This window comes from Oryctolagus cuniculus, chromosome 15 (genome assembly GCF_051225735.1).
Source record: "Oryctolagus cuniculus isolate XC-2025 breed Fujian yellow rabbit chromosome 15, ASM5122573v1, whole genome shotgun sequence".
Classification (NCBI taxonomy): domain Eukaryota; kingdom Metazoa; phylum Chordata; class Mammalia; order Lagomorpha; family Leporidae; genus Oryctolagus; species Oryctolagus cuniculus.
In genome coordinates this window covers 91,150,464-91,170,774 of record NC_142881.1, presented here as the reverse complement: position 1 = coordinate 91,170,774, position 20,311 = coordinate 91,150,464, and the positions used below count along the sequence as shown (strand labels likewise).

The 20,311-nt window shown below is 44.0% G+C and overlaps 1 long non-coding RNA gene across 40 annotated transcripts in view; it reads right to left on the bottom strand.

The window, feature by feature from the left end:
* Positions 1-20,145, bottom strand: part of LOC149122183 (uncharacterized) — a 54,735-nt gene extending 34,590 nt beyond the window's left edge. For 5 of the 40 annotated variants that reach the window (XR_016221296.1, XR_016221297.1, XR_016221294.1 and 2 more), the window contains exons 1-6: positions 19,948-20,132; positions 19,429-19,532; positions 15,678-15,736; positions 11,022-11,078; positions 7,108-7,193; positions 4,874-4,973 (exon numbers count right to left, since the gene is read on the bottom strand). This is a non-coding gene — a long non-coding RNA (uncharacterized LOC149122183). Of the gene's footprint in view, positions 1-2,396; positions 2,558-4,224; positions 4,381-4,595; positions 4,974-7,107; positions 7,194-8,876; positions 9,177-10,329; positions 10,466-11,021; positions 11,079-15,677; positions 15,737-18,023; positions 18,094-19,428; positions 19,533-19,855 lie in introns of those variants that run through there. The other 35 variants (XR_016221324.1, XR_016221322.1, XR_016221321.1 and 32 more) reach the window with 28 other exon arrangements.
* Positions 20,146-20,311: the final 166 nt, after the last annotated feature.

The following is a 20,311-nucleotide window of genomic DNA, read 5'->3' as shown; positions in this document are numbered from 1 at the left end:
TCTAGGGGAAGTGAAGAGTTACCGTAGCTTGCAAGGCACTTATCTGTTGGAAAGGAGCTCTGGGATGAGACCAGGAATAGGTCTGCAGGATGGATGGGCCCTGCAGATCCTGGGCTCTGAAAAGCTCTCATGTGCTACTTCAGCTCAGAAGTTTGTACTCTGTCATTTGTTCTGCTTTAGAATCACATTTTCCTGGCTGGGTGGAACGCATCAATGAGAGGCAATATTTGGGACATTCTGGCTTGAATGCTAGTAAGTTAATAACTAAGATTTCCAAGTCCATCTCCACTTTTATTTCCTATGTGCCTTTCCTCTATTTGCTTGCCATATTCCACTTCTGAACCCAATGGAGAGAGGTGACAAAGTCTCCAAGTATGATGTGTCTACTCCCTTACAGTGATTAATTTTCACTTTATATATGCTAAGGCTGAGTTGGAAGAAACATAGAAATTTAGAACTGCTTGATCAACTGGAGTAATTAAATATTTTACTGCTTCAGATTTTTCTCATTCTCTAAAACTTTTGCTCTTAAAAAGAATAGCAACTTTACCTGTTATTTAATTTTATGTAAAATGTACATAAGCATTTATTTACCCTATAATCTGTGTTCTTTGTTGTATTTGAGGTCTGCATCTCATGATTAATATTTGAGAGATCTCCAGGGTGCATGACTAGGCTAATGGGCTTTCCCTGATGGGTAGCAGTAGAGGTGGGGGGGTGATTTCCAGGCCTGTCCTCAGGATGGGAAGTAGGAAGAATGACTGCAGCTAGAGCGTCTTTCACCACATCTGTAGCCTGGTCACCAGGGAAAGGCCATGACACTTGGGTGACCTGTCCATCATGAGTGGGAATGTGCTGAGATATGAGCTAAATTCAAATCCAACCAGAATTTAAAAAGAGCTTTGTGGATGGGAAATAGAATGTCAAAGAGATTTTAAACAAACCTGATGACCAAAATGAAGGGGGAGAATGAAGCCAAAAATATTAAAAGTAATGTGAAGCTATTAGAATTTTAGACACTATTATATTTATGTAGAAGGGTTTCCAAATAGTGCAACAAAAGTAAAAATAGGTCAGACATAGAGCATAAGAATTCAATCAAGTCAGGATTCAATGACAGACAGCAGTAATCTACCTCAAGAGAGTGTACACAAGGCAATCAGAAGGTATTAAAAAAAAAAAAAAAAGAAAGAAAAAAAAAACACATAGAATAAATTAAGAAAAACAATAAAGTTGGATGTATACATGACAGCCTATCATGGAGACTATAGAATAGCTGTGTCTGGTGCATGTTCTCAGGACTGGGACCTCAGAAATAAATGGGGGACCAGCGCTGTAGGCATAGTGGGTAAAACCACCACCTGCAGTGCCAGCATCCCATATGGGTTCTGGTTCAAGTCCCAGCTGCTCCTCTTCCAATCCACCTCTCTGCTATACCTGGGAAAGCAGTACAAGATGGCCCAAGTCCTTGGGCTCCTGAACCTGCACGGGAGACCTGGAGGAAGCTTCTGGCTCCTGGCTTTGGATTGGCTAAGCTCCGCCCATTGTGTCCAATTGGAGAGTGAACCAGTGGATGGAAGATCTCTCTCTCTCTTTCTCTCTCTGCCTCTCCTTTCTCTGTGTAACTCTGACTTTCAAATAAATTAAAAAAAAAAAACTTTCAAAAAAAGAAAGAAATGGTAAGAAGAGCTTAATACATCTGCTGATCTCTCCTTGTTCCAGCCTTACTGTTTACAATGGGCTGACTGACCTCAGAGTCTCTGGTTTAGGATTCTTCTACCAACCACAGCTCTGCTTCTTGCTCCAACTTAAAGATTACCTCAAGGTTAGTAATGCAGGAACCTGTTAAGAAGAAATAATGTGTGGGCTGGCATTGCAGCATAATGAGTTAAGCTAGCATCTGCAATGCTGCCATCCCATATGGGCACTACCTCGAGTCTCAGCTGTTCCACTTCCAGTACAGCTTCTTGCCAATGCACCTGAAAGCAGTGGAGGATGGCCCAAGCCCTTCTGCTTCTGCACCCGTGTGAGAGACCCTAATGAAGTTTCTGGCTCCTGGCTTTGACTTGGCCCAGCCCCAGTCATTGCAGCCACTTAGGGAGTGAACCAGAGGATGGAAGATCTCGATCTCTCTGTAACGCTGGTTTTCAGATAAAATAGTTTTTTAAAAAACAGAGAATGTAGTATTTTTCAAATCCCTAAGTCCAGTTCTAGAAAGACAATAGTTTGGCTTCAGGAACTGTGCAACAAAACAACAAGTGTGAGCCCTTTGCTGGAGGGTGGATTACTCACATTCTGCATGGACTCAAATCCTATGCCTAAACAGAATTATACCTTATAAAGTATCCACTTGTTTAACAAATGGGAAGAAAGCTTCACTGGGGAGTTTCACTCACCTAAGGACAGTAGGCTGCGGTAGGTCTCCCGCATCACATCCCTGTATAGCACCCTCTGAGCACTGTCCAAGTCGTATCAGTCCTCCTGGGAGAAGTCCGCAGCCAGGTCTTCAAATGACACCAACATGTGTAACATCACATTTCTCCTCACCATATCAGCTCTGGTCACAAAACAGGAGGACAGGGTGTGCAATCTCTGTGTGTCTCATATGTCTCTTACAGAAGATGAAGCTTATTTCGTACTCCATATGTCAACAACAACAAAGAATTACAAGGAAAATTCCTTGCTTCTTTAGCCATTTACAAAACTACCATGACAGTTTCCCTTATATATCCACAACCATCCCTTCCCGGTAAGGTTAGGAAGGATGGACTTCCGATTCTGTAAGATCACAGTGTAGTCTGTACACATCAGTATTCACACATAACTGAAATCACATATTGGATCTATTGAGACAAACTCATCCTAGATTTAAACGCAAAGTGTTTCATCAGGTCACACTTTACTGAAAAGCTGAAGATGGTTATCAGTGTGTTCTCATGAATGTGAAAATGCAGAAGTCACATTGCAAAAGCACAAGAACAGAGACCAGGTGAAATGGAACTACAAACATCACCTCTAGTGAGTGCTCCTGGCTGTAAGGAGATGAAGGCAGGAAACACACTCCAGGAGCTGACAACTTAGTGATTCTTTACTTATAGAGTTGGCCTGATTCCAACAATAAAATGTGCTCTGCTAAGTAACTGTGAAAACTGCTTATACAGTGTTCTTAAGCACCCATATATTGCCTTCAAAACCAACACAATTGCTAATGTTCCCATGAAAATGACTGCCTGCTTCATAAAACCCAAGGCATAAAGTATGATAAATCAATAAAAACTAGAAGCTATTTAGCAATTTGCATTTTTAAGTTACACCCCAGAGGGAGCATGAGAAGGAACCAGAGGGACAGAGGGGAAGAAGTTAGAGCAGGACATGACCACTGACCATCAGGACACAGAGCAATAATACTGATGAAGAAATTCATTGTGAAAAAGAAAAAAGTAAAAGTAAAAGAAAAAGAAAAAGCAAGAACAAAATTCATTTCTAATTTGTTGTGTGCAGGGTAGAGAATGGAATTTAATTTGATACTATGTGCATGAGGTGTAGGTAGACACAGGCACCATAACTGTAACTGAAAAAAAGGAAAAAGAGTATGATGAGATGAAGCGAGACTGATCGTGGACACAATGTGTTTGAAATTTCAAATATCTGGCTATGTCCAGTCATATAAACTAGAGCTCAGAGAGAGCTGTAAACTGCAGATAAAGATTTTGGAAGTAGCAGAACTTGCGTTAAGCCTTAAGCCAACAGAGTGAATGTAATAAGAAGAGCTAAGAGAAGAAGGCAGAAAGGAATGAGTGCAGAATCCGAGGAAACACTAACATTTACTGCTAGAGGAAGGGAAGGAAAGCCTACTAGAACCAGACAAAGCAGAATGAATTTCAAAGTATTCCAGGAATAAGAAAAAGCTCAAAATTACAAAACCTATTAATATAAGTATCTATGAGTTCAAAATTTCCAGCACCAAAAAGAACTTATATTTTAATTCTATCCCCCACAACCTTTTTTAAATTACTTTAGTATATTTCATCAGAGTCACGGGACAATGGAAAGAAAATTCTGTGATAATCCACAGACGTTGCAAAAGTATATTTTAAAATATTTGCAATTATAAAACAGATCCTCAGTTAGAGATATCAGTATATTCTTCTTACAATTAAATTCATTTTTAACTATTTCTAAGTCAGAATAGCAGGGAGAAAGAAAGAAAGAGATTTTACATACACTGGTTCACTCCCCAGATGGCTGCAACAGCAAGGTTCTATGCTAGGCGAAAGCCAGGAATCCAAACATTTGAACCATCGTCTGACACTTCCCAGGATGCATTGGGAGGGCACTGGATCAGAAGCACAGTAGCTAGGGTTCAAGCCAGGCAGTCTGCTAATAGATGTGGGAATCCCAAGCACCAGTTTAACCCATTGCACCACAATGACTGCCCCTAATACATTCTTCGTAGCATTATAAACTATATACATTTTAGCCTAAAGGCAGAAACAGAGTTAAAGGGCAAACACTGGAAGATAAGGATGCTCCATCATCACAATTATTCAACACTGGATAAGAGGTGCTAGTCAATTCAAGAGAAAAGTAGATGAAAATGAGTATGATTTGCTTATAAATTATACCTACATGACCCAGACGATCTACTGAAAACGACTCTGATTATGATGATTTAGCAAACTGATAGAATATAAAAATAACATAAAAGTGATCAGATAGGAGTGGGCATTTAGCACAGCAACTAAAATGCCCATACTGCACATTAAAGTGCCCAGGGTTTTATTCCCACACAGGGGCCCTGACCCCAGCTTCCTGCTGCTGATGCAGGCAGGGCTGATGACGCCAGTGATGGCCAAGCAGAGGTGCTACAGACCAACTTTCCAGCTCCAGGCTGTTCCAGCAAAGTCCCAACCTCTGCAGGCATTTTGGGAGTGAATCAGCTGATAGCAGCTCTTTCTGTCTTCTTTTAATATCTAAAAAAGAAAATAAACAAACATTTTAAAGATTACTTATTTGAAAGGCAGTTAGAGAGAGATTTTCCACACACTGTTTCACTCCCTAAAGGACTACAATGGCCAGGGCTGGGTCAAGCTGCAGTCAGGAGCCAAGAACTCCATCCAAGTCTCCCACATGGGTAGCAGGAGTGTAACCACTTAGGCTGTCTTCTGCTGCTTTCCCAGGTGCATCAACAGGCAGCTAGATCAGAAGCAGAGTAACTGGCATTTGAGCTGGTGCTCGGATATGGGAACGCCAGCAGTGCATGCGGTGGGTAAACCAGCTGTACCATAATACCAGCCCCATCAATAGATTTTTTAAAAATTTTATTTATTTGTATTTGAAAGAGTTACGGAGAGGAAGAGACAGAGAGAAATATCTTGCATCTACTGCTTCACTCCCCAGATGGCCACGATGGTCAGGGATGAGCCAAGCCAAAGGCAAGAGCTTCATCCAAGACTCCCACATGGGTGGCAGGGACCCAGACACTTCAGAGTCACCTTCTACTGCTCTTTTCCCAGGCCATTGACACAGACCTGGATCAGAAGTGTAGCAGCCAGGACATGAACCAGTGCCCATATGGGAAAACAGCATCACAGATGGCAACTTTTTTTTTGGATTTTTATTTATTTGAAAGGTAGGCTTAGAGAGAGATCTTCCCTCTGCTGGTTTATTCTCCAGATGGCCATAACAGCCCCAGGCCAAAGCCAGAAACCAAGAGTTTCTTCCAGGTCTCCCATGTAGGTAGCAGGGGCCCACACACTTTTGGAAAAGCTTTGGAAAAAAATTGTAGCACAACTGTTAAGGGAACTGGAGAGCAATCAAAATAAAAGGCAGAAATTAGATTGAGGGAACCAATAAAGGGGAAACTCATACATTTTGTGTATTTGACCAGAGGACATTCTGCTGCTTACATACAAATTATGGAAGTAAAAGCTGCCGTTTTACTTGCTCAGGATGTAATAGAGAAAATTTCAGGGCTTAGCGGACAATCAAAAATAGGAGAAGAGAAAATTAAGTCCTGTAAAGAAAGCTAAAGAAGTTAAGTGTCTAAATTTGTAAGCGTAATTGACCAAAATTACTGGCTGACTACTATGCTACTTGTAAAAATTTCAGAGGAATCAATAAAAAGCAGCCAATGAAAGCTAAAAGAAATAGTTACTAATCACTGCAAAAATAAAAAGCATGGGATTGGAATGAAGCTAGTTAACAGCTTTGGAGAACAGAAATCATTCTCCTAAAGACTTAATAGTATCTGCAAATTCTGCATCACATGACTTACAATATTGAGGATAAAATTCAGAATCACTACACATGTGGTGACTCATACTCACAAGAGAAAAGTCTTTAGAAAGAAACTCAGATTTAGTCAGATATTGCAAGCAGCTAACAAAACACCTGAAGTATCTCTAAATAGCTTTCAGTATTTAAAGGAGGATATAAAAATAATATAAAGGATGATAGACAAGATTACCAAGAGAAGACTAGGAAAAACTGCAATTTAATTTCTATAGCTATAAAATAGAGTAACAATAATAAAAATCTACTTATAGGCTAAACAGTTTGGAAAAGGAACAAAAAACATAATGGAGGGGCCAGTGCTGTGGTGCAGTGGGTTAAGCCACCAACTGCAGTGCTGGCATTCCATATGGGCGCCAGTTCAAGTCTTAGCTGCTCCCCTTCCAGTCCAGCTCCCTGATAACGCACCTGGGAAAGTAGAGGAGGACGGTTCAACTCATTGGGACCCTGAACTCAAATGTGAGACCTGGAAGAAGCTCCTGGCTCCTGGTTTCAGCCTGGCCCAGCTCTGGTCATTGCGGCCAGTTGAGGAGTGAACCAGTGGATGTGATAAAAGAACTCTCTCTCTCTCTCTATCTCTCTCTCTCTCTCTCTCTCTCTCTGTAACTGTGGTTTTCAAATACAATAAATAAATCTTTAAGAAACACACACACACACACAATAGAATCTGAAATATGGTCTGGCTTTGATGTGTCCCCCAAGAGCATGTGTTGGAAACTTAAAATCCCCAAGACAATAATTTCAGTTCTTAGGAACTAAAACACCAATTTTAAAAGGGTCTGAGGCTATGAGATTTATCTCTTACTCTCTCACCATGTAATGACTTCTGTCATGCTGGGATGCAGGACATGGCCCTCTCCAGATGGGGATTCTTGGCCTTGAACTTCCCAGCCTTCAGACTGCAAGAGATAATTTTAAAAAAATTTTATTTATATCCTATCCATTTTATGACATTTTTATAACAACATAAAATAAATAAAATAGATTAATACATATTTTCTAATTTTTTGAAGATTTTATTTGTTTATTGGAGAGGTAGCATTATAGAGAGAGGGAAAGACAGAGAAAAAGGTCTTCCATCCACTGGCTCACTCCCCAAATGGCTCCAATGGCCAGAGCTGAGCCAATCTGAAGCCAGGAGTCAGGAGCTTCTTCCATGTCTCCCACATGGGTGCAGGGGCCCAAGCACTTGGGTCATCTACCAAAGCTTTCCTGGGCCACAGCAGAGAGCTGGATCAAAAGAGGAGGAGCCAGAACTAGAACCAGCACCCATATGGGATGCTGGCACCACAGGCAGCAGCTTTACGTGCTATGCCACAGCACCAGCCCCTTTTCTAATATTTTAAAAAATGAGTTAATTATTTATTTTAAAAGGCAGAGTGATAGAGAGAGATCTTTCATCAGTTGGTTCACTCCCTAAACAGCCACAATGGCCAGGGCTGATGTAGGCAAACTAGGAGCCTAAAACTCCACCTAGGTCTTCCAAACATGGATGACAGGGGCCCAAGCATGTGGGCACTCATCTGCTGCTTCCAAGTGCGTCAGCAGGAAGATGGATGGGAAGAGGAGGATCCAGATTTAGACCAGCACTTAAGCCAGCACTCTGATATGAAATGCCAGCATTGCAGTTGATGGTTAAACCTACTGTGCCTCACAGGCCCTAATATTTTCTAACATCTGTGAAAGAGAGAAGGAAAATGAAGAAGGCTTTCTTTTTTTCTTTTTTTCTTTTTCTTTTCTTTTTTTTTTTTTTGACAGGCAGAGTGGACAGTGAGACAGAGAGACAGAGAGAAAGGTCTTCCTTTGCCGTTGGTTCACCCTCCAATGGCCACCGCAGCTGGTGCGCTGCGGCCGGCACACCGCGCTGATCCGATGGCAGGAGCCAGGTACTTCTGGTCTCCCATGGGGTGCAGGGCCCAAGGACTTGGGCCATCCTCCACTGCACTCCCGGGCTACAGCAGAGAGCTGGCCTGGAAGAGGGGACTAGAACCCGGTGTGCCGGCGCCGCAAGGCGGAGGATTAGCCTAGTGAGCCGTGGCACCGGCCGAAGAAGGCTTTCAAAACCTGCTAATGGAAGTTCTCCAGAATGAAAGGAAAAAGTACAAGGTTCTAATACGGATTTACAGGAAAGAATCAAGATCACTAAAAATGGTAAACATGTGGGAGTTGAGCAAGCATTGTGTTGCACCAGTATAAACCACCCCCTAAAATGCCAGCATCCCCTATGAGTACGGGTTCAAGTCCTGGCTGCTCTATGTCTGATCCAGGTCTGTGTTAACGCACCTGGGAAAAGCAACAGAAGATGTCCTGAGTACCTGGGCCACTACCACCCATGGGGAAGACCTGGATGAAATTCTAGGCTCCAGGCTTTGGCCATGCCAAGCCCAGCCCCGGTTGTTGTTACCTCTTCCTCCCTATCTCTGTAACTCTTTCAAATAAAAATAATAATAATAAATTGTGTGGGAAAGATAGAAAGCTATATACTTGTTTACTTAATTTTGTCAAAACAGGTATGATTATTTGAAGAAAAGCTAAAAGTATAAAAAGTAGTAAAATGTACAGGTGTCAAAAATAGAACTTACAGGGGCTGACGCTGTGGAGTAGCAGGTAAAGCCGCTGCCTGCAGTTTTGTCATCTCACCTAGGCATCAGTTCAAGTCCCAGCTGCTCCACTGCTGATCCAGCTTTCTGCTGTGGCCTGGGAAAGCAGTGGAAGATGACCCAAGTTCTCAGGCACCTGCACCCACCTGGCAAACCTGGAAGAAGCTCTTGGCTCCTGGCTTCAGATCAGTGCAGCTCCAGCTGTTGTGGCCATTTGGGGAGTGAACTCATGGGTAGAAGACCTTTCTCTCTCTCTCTGCCTCTGCCTCTCTGGAACTTTGCCTTTCAAATAAATAAATAATTTTTTTTTTTAAAAAAGGAACTTATCTATTCAACAGTTCCTATATTGTATATGAAGCAGTACAGTATAATTATAAGAATATTGTGATAAGTTCCTCATAGTTTAAATCTTTGGAGCAATTAACAGCAAATTCATGCACAATCAGAAAGTTAATGAAACAAAGCAGTGTATGTGTTTGGTAGCACTGCCACAATGCATACTATAGACTGGTGGCATAAGCAACATAACATCATTTTGTCATAGTTCTGGAGGATCAAGTTCAAAGAACAAGCTGCCTCCAGGGTTGGTTTCTACTTTCCTACTGATGCCTTTCTCTTTGGTTTGAAGGTGACCAAATTCTCACTATGACCTCATCTGGTCTTTCCTGTGTGCTCTCTTCCCTCATGTATCTTACAAAGTCACAAGTTGGATTGGATTAAGATCCACCCATAGTTTTCAGTTAACCTTAATTGCCTATTTGAAGGACTTAGGCTAAGAGATCGGTTCAAATGCCTTCACACTACACAGGGGTCCCTGGGCTTGATATCTGGTTCTGCCTTCTGACTCCAGATTCCAGGATGAATAAATTCTAGGCAGTAATGATGGTTTGAGTAATTGAGTTCCAGACACGCATATGGGAGACCTAAATTGAATTCCTAGCACTTGACTTCAGCCTAGCCCAGTTCCAGCTATTGCAGGCATCTGCAGAGTAAATGAGTGGATGGAAGCACTCTCTGTCTTTGAAATAAATTTAAAACATTTAAATAATTAAAAAATATTAGATGAGGCAAAAGTAAGGTAATAAAGAAAAAAGAGATAGAAAGATGAGACAAGTAGAAAGCAAGTATCTGTACTATCATAAATATGACTGATAAGAGTTCCATTTCAGACTTCATGTTCTACAAGAATTTAGCTTATTTTCGTCTAAGTTTCAATTTGAATCATATAACATATATCTTTTTCATGTGGTATCAGAAAGAATAAAAACCAATTTGTAGGCTGGCACCGCGGCTCACTTGGTTAATCCTCTGCCTGCAGTGCCGGCATCCCATATGGGTGCCGAGTTCTAGTCCTGGTTGCTCCTCTTCCAGTCCAGCTCTCTGCTGTGAACCGGGAAAGCAGTGGAGGATGACCCAGGTGCTTGGGCCCCTGTACCTGCATGGGAGACCAGGAGAAAGCACCTGGCTCCTGGCTTCGGATCGGCGCAGTGCTGGCTGTGGCAGCCATTTAGGGGGTGAGCCAACGGAAGGAAGACCTTTCTGTCTCTCTCTCTCTCTCTCACTAACTCGGCCTGTCAAAAAGGAAAAAAAAAAAATTGTACTCAAATTGGACAGCTCTAATGTCTTGTAAGTATGCCAATTTTACCTTGTTCATGTATATTCTCTGATGCTGAATTATATCTATTATTGTGTTTTCATTTTAAGTAATAAACCCCCTTGGAGCTGGCATTGTTGTGTCACACAGACTAATCTGCTGCCTGTGATGACAGTATCCCATATAGGCACAGGGTCACACCCTGCTGCTCCACTTCCAATCCAGCTTCCTGCTAATGTACCTAGAAAATCAGCATTAGATGGCCTAAATACGTGGACCCTTGTCACCCATGTGAAACACCTGGATGGAGCTCCAGGTTCCTGGCTCTAGCCTGGCCCAACCCCAGTCATTGTGGCCATTTAGGAAGTGAACCAGATAGAAAATTTCCCTTTATCTCCCTCTTTCGCTGTAACTCTGCCTTTCAAACAAATAAATTAAATAAATAAATCTTTAAAAATAATTAATAAAGCTTCATACATTTCCTAAAATACAGGGCTGAAACAAGCTGAGGAATAATTAGGTAATCAACTTACTGGAGACACATTCGTTTCTCTTGTCTTAGAAACACGTGGAGGTCTCTGTAATAATACCTGGAAGAGAAGGTGAATGGAGCAAGTTCTGAGTGAAGGGGCTGAGGTTGCTTTGAGATTCTGCTGTGCAAAGCAAGATCATAACACAAACGAATTGGGAATAACAGACACATTAGATCAAAAAACAAAAACAATCAGATTCCCAAGGGGGAATACATCTTTTCAAATGAGAAGGGGCAGGAAAACGCTCCCTGAAAGAGCACTCACAATTCCATTAATTGGTAGAGATTAAACTACAAGTTACCAATAGGTTACTGAAAAGGTTTATTTGCTATTGATTTTGTAAGATTAATACTGCTGCAAAGAAGTGTGATAATTTGGAAGATTCCAATAAATTGTAGTATAACAAGGAAAGAAACACCATGGTGTGGCTAAAATTTATACTACAGAAAATACTGAGTAGAATTAGTATTTTTCTATCAATATAGATGTTCTACAAAGGATTCCACATTTGTGTTTCTGCTAGAACTTCTCTTGCTGTTACACATCTGATATTCCATAGAAAGTTTACTCTTACAGCTTGATTTTTTTGCCCAACAATGATAAGGAAATTAGAGATAATATATACTTACGTTAATATACTTTTCAAATAATTGATCTAAATAGAATGCCTTTTTGTATTTAAGCCTTTGTGTATTCCTTCCCTACAGTGACTACTGATTTTGGTATTTTCCTTACATTAGCACATAGCAAAACAGGAAATATGATGCAAAATGTTAACCAGAATCTGCCGACTGTGGTTTCCCTTATGATGGGACACAATTATTTTGTGAAGATGCTTGGTACTTGCCTGTTGGAGACACAGGGCCTAGCCAAGGGCCAGTGCCAATCAGTAGACAAATGAGTGAAGCCATTAGCAAGGCACGAGCTTCAGGACAGGCCCCAGGTGACTACACCCTCATTTCTGATCCCAGAAAACATCCACTCAGGAAATGACTAGCTGACCCATCTTAAAATGCTGAATCAGGATTACAAATAAAGTGCTTGATTTTAGCCCTACACGTTTTTGCTTTTTTGTTACATATCAAATGCTGATATGTACTGGTTAGTAGGAGAGAAAAAAATGAATTACATGCCCAATACAATTATCAGATCTCCAATCACACACAACATTAATGAGCATGATATATGGCAATCAGATGGATGCCAGCAAGGTCAGTGACACACACAGTAATTGGAGATCATAAGACAATTCTTCAATTTTTACATGTATTTTGCATTGTATGACATTTCATTTGTATTGATCAAACCAATTAGTAAAAAGTGATTCCCATTTTAAATGTTTGAAAAAAAGCTAATACTAAATTTCTACAAACTTCATGATTATCAACAGTTGATAAAGCCGGCGCCGTGGCTCACTAGGCTAATCCTCCGCCTTGCAGCGCCTGCACACGGGGTTCTAGACCCGGTTGGGGCGCCGGATTCTGTCCCAGTTGCCCCTCTTCCAGGCCAGCTCTCTGCTGTGGCCAGGGAAGTGCAGTGGAGGATGGCCCAAGTCCTTGGGCCCTGCACCCCATGGGAGACCAGGAGAAGTACTTGGCTCCTGCCATCGGATCAGCGCGGTGTGCCAGCCGCGGCGGCCATTGGAGGGTGAACCAACAGCAAAGGAAGACCTTTCTCTCTGTCTCTCTCTCTCACTGTCCACTCTGCCTGTCAAAAAAACAAAAAAAAAAAAACAAAAAAAAAACAAAAAACCACACACAACAGTTGATAACTAACATTATGTGAGAATAATCTGCATTACAAAACTTTTGGGCTCACACGATACATTTACAGTATGAGGGAGAAAGGATAGTCCAGGACAAGTCAAAGTCCTCTAAATTGTGCTTGTTTTAGATTGTGGTTCCTAAAATATATCTCAAAACTAACCGTGAGTTTTGAATTGTGGCAAGGAAGACAGCACTACTCAAAGTCAAGTGTGCTTTGGACTGGTGGTGTGGCTCACTGGGTAAAGCTGCCACCAGCATCCTTCCATGAGTGCTGGTTCCTGTCTGGGTTGCTCCACTTCTGCCTGAGCTCCCTGCTAATGGCCTAGGAAAAACAGAGGCATATAGCCCAATACTTGGGCCCCTAATACCCACATGGGAGACCTGGAAGAAGCTCCTGGCTCCTGGTTTCAGCCTGACCAACCCCCAGCCATTGTGGCCATCTGGGGAGGGAACCGGTGAAGGGAAGACCTCTCTGATTCTCCCTCTCTCTGCAACTCTGACTGCCAAATAAAGCAATAAATCTTAAAAAAAAAAAAAAAAAGTGTGCCTGACATCCACAAATCATGTGACACTGTCAACTCACATATCTCCTAAAATCTACTTTGTTTCATCTCTCTTCAGGCAAACAGGTCCTGTAACCCTTCTTGTACTGCCAGGAAGAACTCTCAGGACAGAGAGCATCATCACCTCTCTGGGTACCAACTGTGACAAACTAGGTTTCAGAGCGCTCCAGTTCTGGAAATAATGGGGGTAGAATGAAAGAATGGGAGTGGATTAGGGAGTGATGTAGATATACTCCCGGATAGGATGGGTTCCCCTTCCACTGAAGGCCACATCTTTCAGACCAATGAGTAATATTTTCTAGGGCCTTGCTTCTCATAGATCATATGAAATTTCCAATATTACCCAGTCTTTAGTAGCTTATACAGGAGGTAAGATAACATCACTCCAGGCTGGCACTGTGGCGTAGCGGGGAAAACCACCACCTGCAGTGTTGGCACCCCATAAGGACAACAGTTTGAGTCCTGACTGCTCCACTTCTGATCTAGCTCTCTACTATGGCCTGGGAAATCAATAGAATATGGCCCAAGTCTTTAGGCCCCTTCACCCATGTGGGAGACCTCCTGGCTGTGGATCGGTACAGCTCCAGCCATTGTAGCCATCTAGGGAGTGAACCAGCAGATGGAAGACCTAGCTCTCTGCCTCTGCCTCTGCCTCTCTCTAACTCTGCCTTTCAAATAAAGAAATAAATCTTTTAAAACAAAAAAGATAGGCTGGTGCCACGGCTCAATAGGCTAATCCTCCGCCTGTGGCGGCGGCACACCGGGTTCTAGTCCCGGTCAGGGCGCCGGATTCTTTCCCAGTTGCTGCTCTTCCAGTCCATCTCTCTGCTATGGCCCGGGAGTGCAGTGGAGGATGGCCCAAGTGCTTGGGCCCTGCACCCGCAAGGGAGACCAGGAGAAACACCTGGCTTCTGGCTTCAGATCAGCGTGGTGCACTGGCTGCAACGGCCATTGGGGGGTTAACTAACGGAAAAGGAAGACCTTTCTCTCTGTCTCTCTTTCTCACTGTCCACTCTGTCAAAAAATTTTTTAAAAATAAAATAAATAAATAAATAAATAAAATTAAAAAAAAAAGATAACAGCACTCAAATCTCCATCTCTCTGGGCAGTAGGATCAACAGTTGCCTCAGCCATACAATGCTACAATCTTGACCTTTAAAAGGGATTCATTTGTTCCACTATGAAGCGTCATGGAGAAGGTATGAGCCAAAGGGTTATCCTTTCATGTGGATTCCAATTCATGGAATCTGCTCTTGCTTACAGCAAACTATTGTATTCTAAAGAAAATAGGATTGGGACGGGCATTGTGGCATAGCAGGTAAAGCTGTTGCCTGCAGCACCAACACCCCATATGAGTGCTGGTTCAAGATCTGGCTGCTCCACTTCTGATCACCTCCTTGCTAATGTGTCTGGGAAAGCAGCAGAAGATGGCTCAACTGCTTGAGTTCCTGCACCCACATGGGAGACCCTGGCTTCAAATGAGCCCAGCTCTAGCCATTGCAGCCATTTAGGGAGTGAACTAATGGATGGAAAATCTCTCTCTCACTCTCTCTCTGTAAACTCTGCCTTTCAAATAAACACATAATTCTTTTTAAACAATAAGAAAGAAGAGAATAGGATCATTCTTCAGTACTCTTAATTTCCCTCAGAATTTCAGTATTCTTGGAAACTAGAATTTGTGTGAGTGTCTATACACTCAATTGAAACAACATACTAGGCAGGATACACGTGCAGCAGGGGGCAGGAAGTTCCACTTGCTGAGGAGATGCAACAAACCCCACAAACACAACTACACTGTTGTAAACAGCCTGTACGTGGGCTGACAATGATTTCTCCGGAAATCAGGGCTATGTCACTGGTACTGGGGATGCCTTCAGGTTACAGATGGATAAACCAATGCCATATAGGTCAGTAACAGGATCCTCTCGTGGCTGAGCTGGAACTAGACTCACTGCAAACACCTCCCGGCTCATACAATCTGCAGGTGCTCCTTGCCCCACTGCCATCTTGGATTGACCACATCATTGTGGAACATGTGAAATCAGATTCTGCATGATGGAAGAACACAGGTGCTCTAGCAAAGCACCTACCTCCAGCAGAGTCATCACTGGAAGCTCAGCCCATGGTGGGCTTCCTCACCCTCAGACCTTAGGTTCTAATGACTGTGCTCTCCCCCACAGGCCCAGAGCTGTGGCAAGCAACTCCCTATCAGCCCTCACCCACACGAGAACCACGGATGCTTCTGCTCCCAACAAGAGGAAAACACATGTTCCACTCCCCAGAGACCCCCGTGGTCTGTGGGCCGCATCTTTCCCTCTGGCACTTACCTTCAGGAACACAGAATACAGTCAGTGCCTTTGAATCAGCATCAGGAAGGTTGCAGGGCCTAGAATTTCAGGGAAGAAGAGGATGGGAGTGAGCAACATGACCCACGCTGAGAAAGACCTGAAAAATCCCTTCCCATGGACCTGTGCTGGTGCTGTCATGGGAGGGAGAGACTTCATTTCCCCCAGGCCTCTGCACCCCTTCACAAAGAAACAAGAAAATGATGTGTCTATTTCCTGGGCACTCAGCCCTGCTCCCTTGAGACCAGATGTGATGCATCAGAATTGGTCTCTATAGAATTCCAATTTCTAATTTACGGCTTAACAAACTCATATTTGAAAGGAATGTGTTAGGAACACAGAAATGTGGACATGGATGATCACTGTCATTACATTTACTTTTCAGTTCTGACAACTGTACTGTGTTTATAGAACACATATGTATTTATTGCAGATCTTCCATAAAGCATGGGGAAAACTGCAATGACTATTCTATTTCAAGATACTTGAACAAGAAACTGATATTACCATGGCAACTCATGTCTAGCCTTTAAAAAGAGGCTTGATTTCATCTACTAATGTAACTTGTGAGGCATCCATGAATCAAATTCCAGAGTTGGGAAAACTCTTCTAGTGCATACACCGGAATAAAATAGTGGGTCCTAAGGTGGGTGCATCCCAAATTAATTACATAAATACAAAAATATCAATGCCTGGTAACTAGTTGCCTAGGAACTCCTGAAATCCCTCTGTCCATCTGTGTCACAAATTCCCCCTCTCCCCTTATTCTTTTGAGAGCAGGATCTCATCTATCCCTGCCATTTGCTGCTTTCCACCACCAACTAGGCAAGTAGCTCAATAAGTAAGGGTTTCATGGAGCTCCCACGGCTATAGTGGCTCCTCTCCAAATGGGGAAGGGCGTGGTTCCTGCTGTGTACTTGAGTGGAAGTGCTGTCTCAGCTCACAAACTATCCATGGTTTCCTCTAAACCTAAGATATGATTTGCTGTGTTCAAATTCCTGTCTTCCCTGATTCTGCCCTTGCCCTGCAGTGACTTTATTCTGCAAATTAAGGAAGCTCAGTCTCAAACTTCTAAGCCTAGGTACCTCCATCTTGGACAAGAGAAGCAACTGTGCCATGAATACGTGGGTTTCAAAGTTATACTCCCTGATATAGAAAATGAACTCCCAGGGGTCAAAGAACTAGACTGTACCAAAGAGTATTTGGTCTTCGTGTCCTTCCCTAGGAATGGTTCCTCCTAAATAGGTAGTCACATACTTCTGCCAGCAGGAGCTGCTAACACTAGGATTGAAAGTATGGATTTTGGGGGGCCAGCGCCATGGCTCACTTGGTTAATCCTCTGCCTGCGGCACAGGCATCCTATATGGGCGCTGGGTTCTAGTCCCAGTTGCTCCTCTTCCAGTCCAGCTCTCTGCTGTGGCCCAGGAGGGCAGTGGAAGATGGCCCAAGTGCTTGTGCCCTGCACCCGCATGGGAGACCAGGAAGAAGTTCCTGGATCCTGGCTTCGGATCGGCACAGCGCCGCCTGTGGCAGCCATTTGGGGAGTGAACCAACAGAAGGAAGACCTTTCTCTCTGTGTCTCTCTCTCTCTGTCTCTGTCTCTCTCTCGCTGTCTATAACTCTACCTGTAAAATAAATAAAAAAATAAATAAAATTTTAAAAAAAGAAAGTATGGATTTTGAGAGGATTCCTGAAAATAGAAAAAACAGTAAGATCATATTCACTGCAAGTTTGCTGTCCGTAAGCACTCATTTTCTCTGTCTCCCAGCTACATCCTCCATGTGTTACTGGACTTCACAATTTGGAGCAGTCAGTGTCAAGATTTCTAGTAGCTGCCTTTAACCGAATGCAGAATGAATAGCTCATGTTGTTAAGATAAAGGGGGTGATCATCAGAGTGAGGTTGACTAGCTCAGAATCCAACAGATTAAGAGAGCTGAGGTCAGTCTTTTCTGATTACCACTACTAAAAATAGTTAGTCACATACCTGTGTTATCTGGTCATGTTTGAAATGGTATTAATTTATTTCACAAATATATTCTTAAAAAGATACTCAAATAAAATTAATATCACCTTTCCTCACAATCCGCTGCCCTGAATCAATCACTGTGATGTACAAGATACACCATACTGTCACTTTGTTATATTTATATCCACATCTCTATAGAAATGTGCAGTGTAGCCTACAGAAGGAAAGATTTCATGTGGAATACTACAATATAAAACATTACACAAAACTCTGAAATAATCCAATATACCCTCTTAAAAATTGTCAGAAATCATATAACTTTCTTATAGTATAACTGAATTATGAATATAGCTCACTCACCATCCAATTCATCCACCGAAAGTACACATACAATTCATTCCTTTTCAGTTCTGGATAGCCATATCTGCTGCTGCATTGGAACATATTATCACCTCTAAAAGCAAGTAGGAGGCGGGGCATCTGGCCTAGTGGTTAACACTCTCCTGGGGACACCCATATCTCAGAATGCCTGGGTTTGAGTGCCAGTTCCACTCCTGACTGAATTCCAGCTTCCCATTAATGACACCCTGAGGACACATCATCCAGCAGGCAATGGCTCCAGTGGCTGGGACTCTTAAGCCATTTGGAAACCCGCATCTCAGCTTTTTAAAAGTTGTCTCGGCCGGCGCCGCGGCTCACTAGGCTAATCCTCCGCCTAGCGGCGCCGGCACACCGGGTTCTAGTCCCGGTCGGGGCGCCGGATTCTGTCCCGGTTGCCCCTCTTCCAGGTCAGCCCTCTGCTGTGGCCAGGGAGTGCAGTGGAGGATGGCCCAGGTGCTTGGGCCCTGCACCCCATGGGAGACCAGGAAAAGCACCTGGCTCCTGGCTCCTGCCATCGGATCAGCGCGGTGCGCCGGCCGCAGCGCGCCAGCCGCGGCGGCCATTGGAGGGTGAACCAACGGCAAAAGGAAGACCTTTCTCTCTGTCTCTCTCTCTCACTGTCCACTCTGCCTGTCAAAAAATAAAAATAAAAAAAATAAAAAATAAATAAAAAAAAAAAATAAAAGTTGTCTCAAAATAATCAACTTGTTTAAAAACACATACAGACAGAGAAAGAGGGGAGAGATACAGTCCACCCACTAGTGCACTCCCTAAATGCCTACTACATCCACAGATGGGTCAGGCTGAGGCCAGAAATCTTGGGGTTCAATACGGGCTTCCATGCAGGCTGCAGGGATCCAAGTACTTAAACCAATCACCTACTGCCTCCCAGAGGGTGTACTAGCAAGAATATGGAATCAGAAGAACAAGGTTCAAACCCCGGTACTCTCGGATATGAAATGAGGACATCCCCAAAATGTAACGGCTTCACCAATCACCCACCTCAGCATAATCACTTTTTATACTGGAGGATCAGGCAGATATCCTCAGCTTTCCTCTCATGGAAAATACTTACACACAGAAAACCATCCTTTAAAATTTTATTGGTTTTTCCATGGAAAAACAACAAGAAGAATACTGAATGAATGAACTGCATCACAAGAGAAAACAGCTCTTGTGCTGTGAGTTTCAGGGTAGGAGTTGGCATCTGGCTACTTGGGGAGATCTCTGCACGTTTATGGGTTTGTTGCCAGACTCAGTGCTCTGGATTGGAAATGATTTGTCCCCTCTGAAACTCATGCGGAAATTTAATCCCAGTTGTGAGATATTAAAAAGTGGGTCCAGGTCAGACTTCAGAAGAGGTGACTAGGATAAATCCACTCACGTGATTGATGGGTTAATGGCTGATCTCCGGGGTCTCCCATGAAATCCACTTCGGATTGGCCTCTCTCTCCCGCCCCGTGTTCTTCCCCGAGCCACCTCAGGCCTCTGCCAACAAGAGGACACCGCCAGGCGCCGCTCAACCTCCGACCAAAACCTTGAGCCAAATAAACCGCTTCTACCGCCCACCCGGCGTGGGACGCTGTGCTCAGGTAACAGGAGAAGGACTCAGTGCCCCAGGAAGAGCTACTCCGAGAGAACTCGGCGGTGTACCTGAGACTCCACTCCCCGTGTAGTTAGAAACTCAGGGCAATCAGGCGCTCTGGGCAGAGAGAGGGGCAGGAGGACCCGCAGACCACAGCTCCTCCCCACAGTGCAGTCCACAGCCTCCCTGAGGACCAGCCCGCCCTAACTGCACAAACAGGGCAGACCTGGGGCTGCGGTCCCTGGGCGGAGTCCGCACGGGCAGAAGCCCGGGTCCTGGCCACCAGCGCAGCTCCCACCCGGTGGGCCCCACACTCACCATTTCCTCGCTTCCGCGGCATTCTGGGGTCCGTGGGCGGCTCCTGCGGTGCAGGAAGGTCACACAGCGCAGCCCCTGAGGCACCTGAGCCCGCTCAGCAGCAGCCCCGGGGACCCCTCCCAGCGCTGCCACAAAGAAAGATCCCGCGGGGCTCCGCAGGGTCGCCCTGACGTGCCTGATTGGACAGTGGCCGCAGCCGGCCGCGCGACGTCACAGAAGGTGCAGCCAATCAGAATCCCCTAGGCTGGGGCGGTTCCTTGGGGCGGTGCCTGGTAACAGGGGAGGTGGGGCTCAGACTGAAGCCGCCGTGTTCTCCGGCCCGGGTGCTCCGGCAGCAGGGGGCGCTGTCCCTGCTCTGGGCACC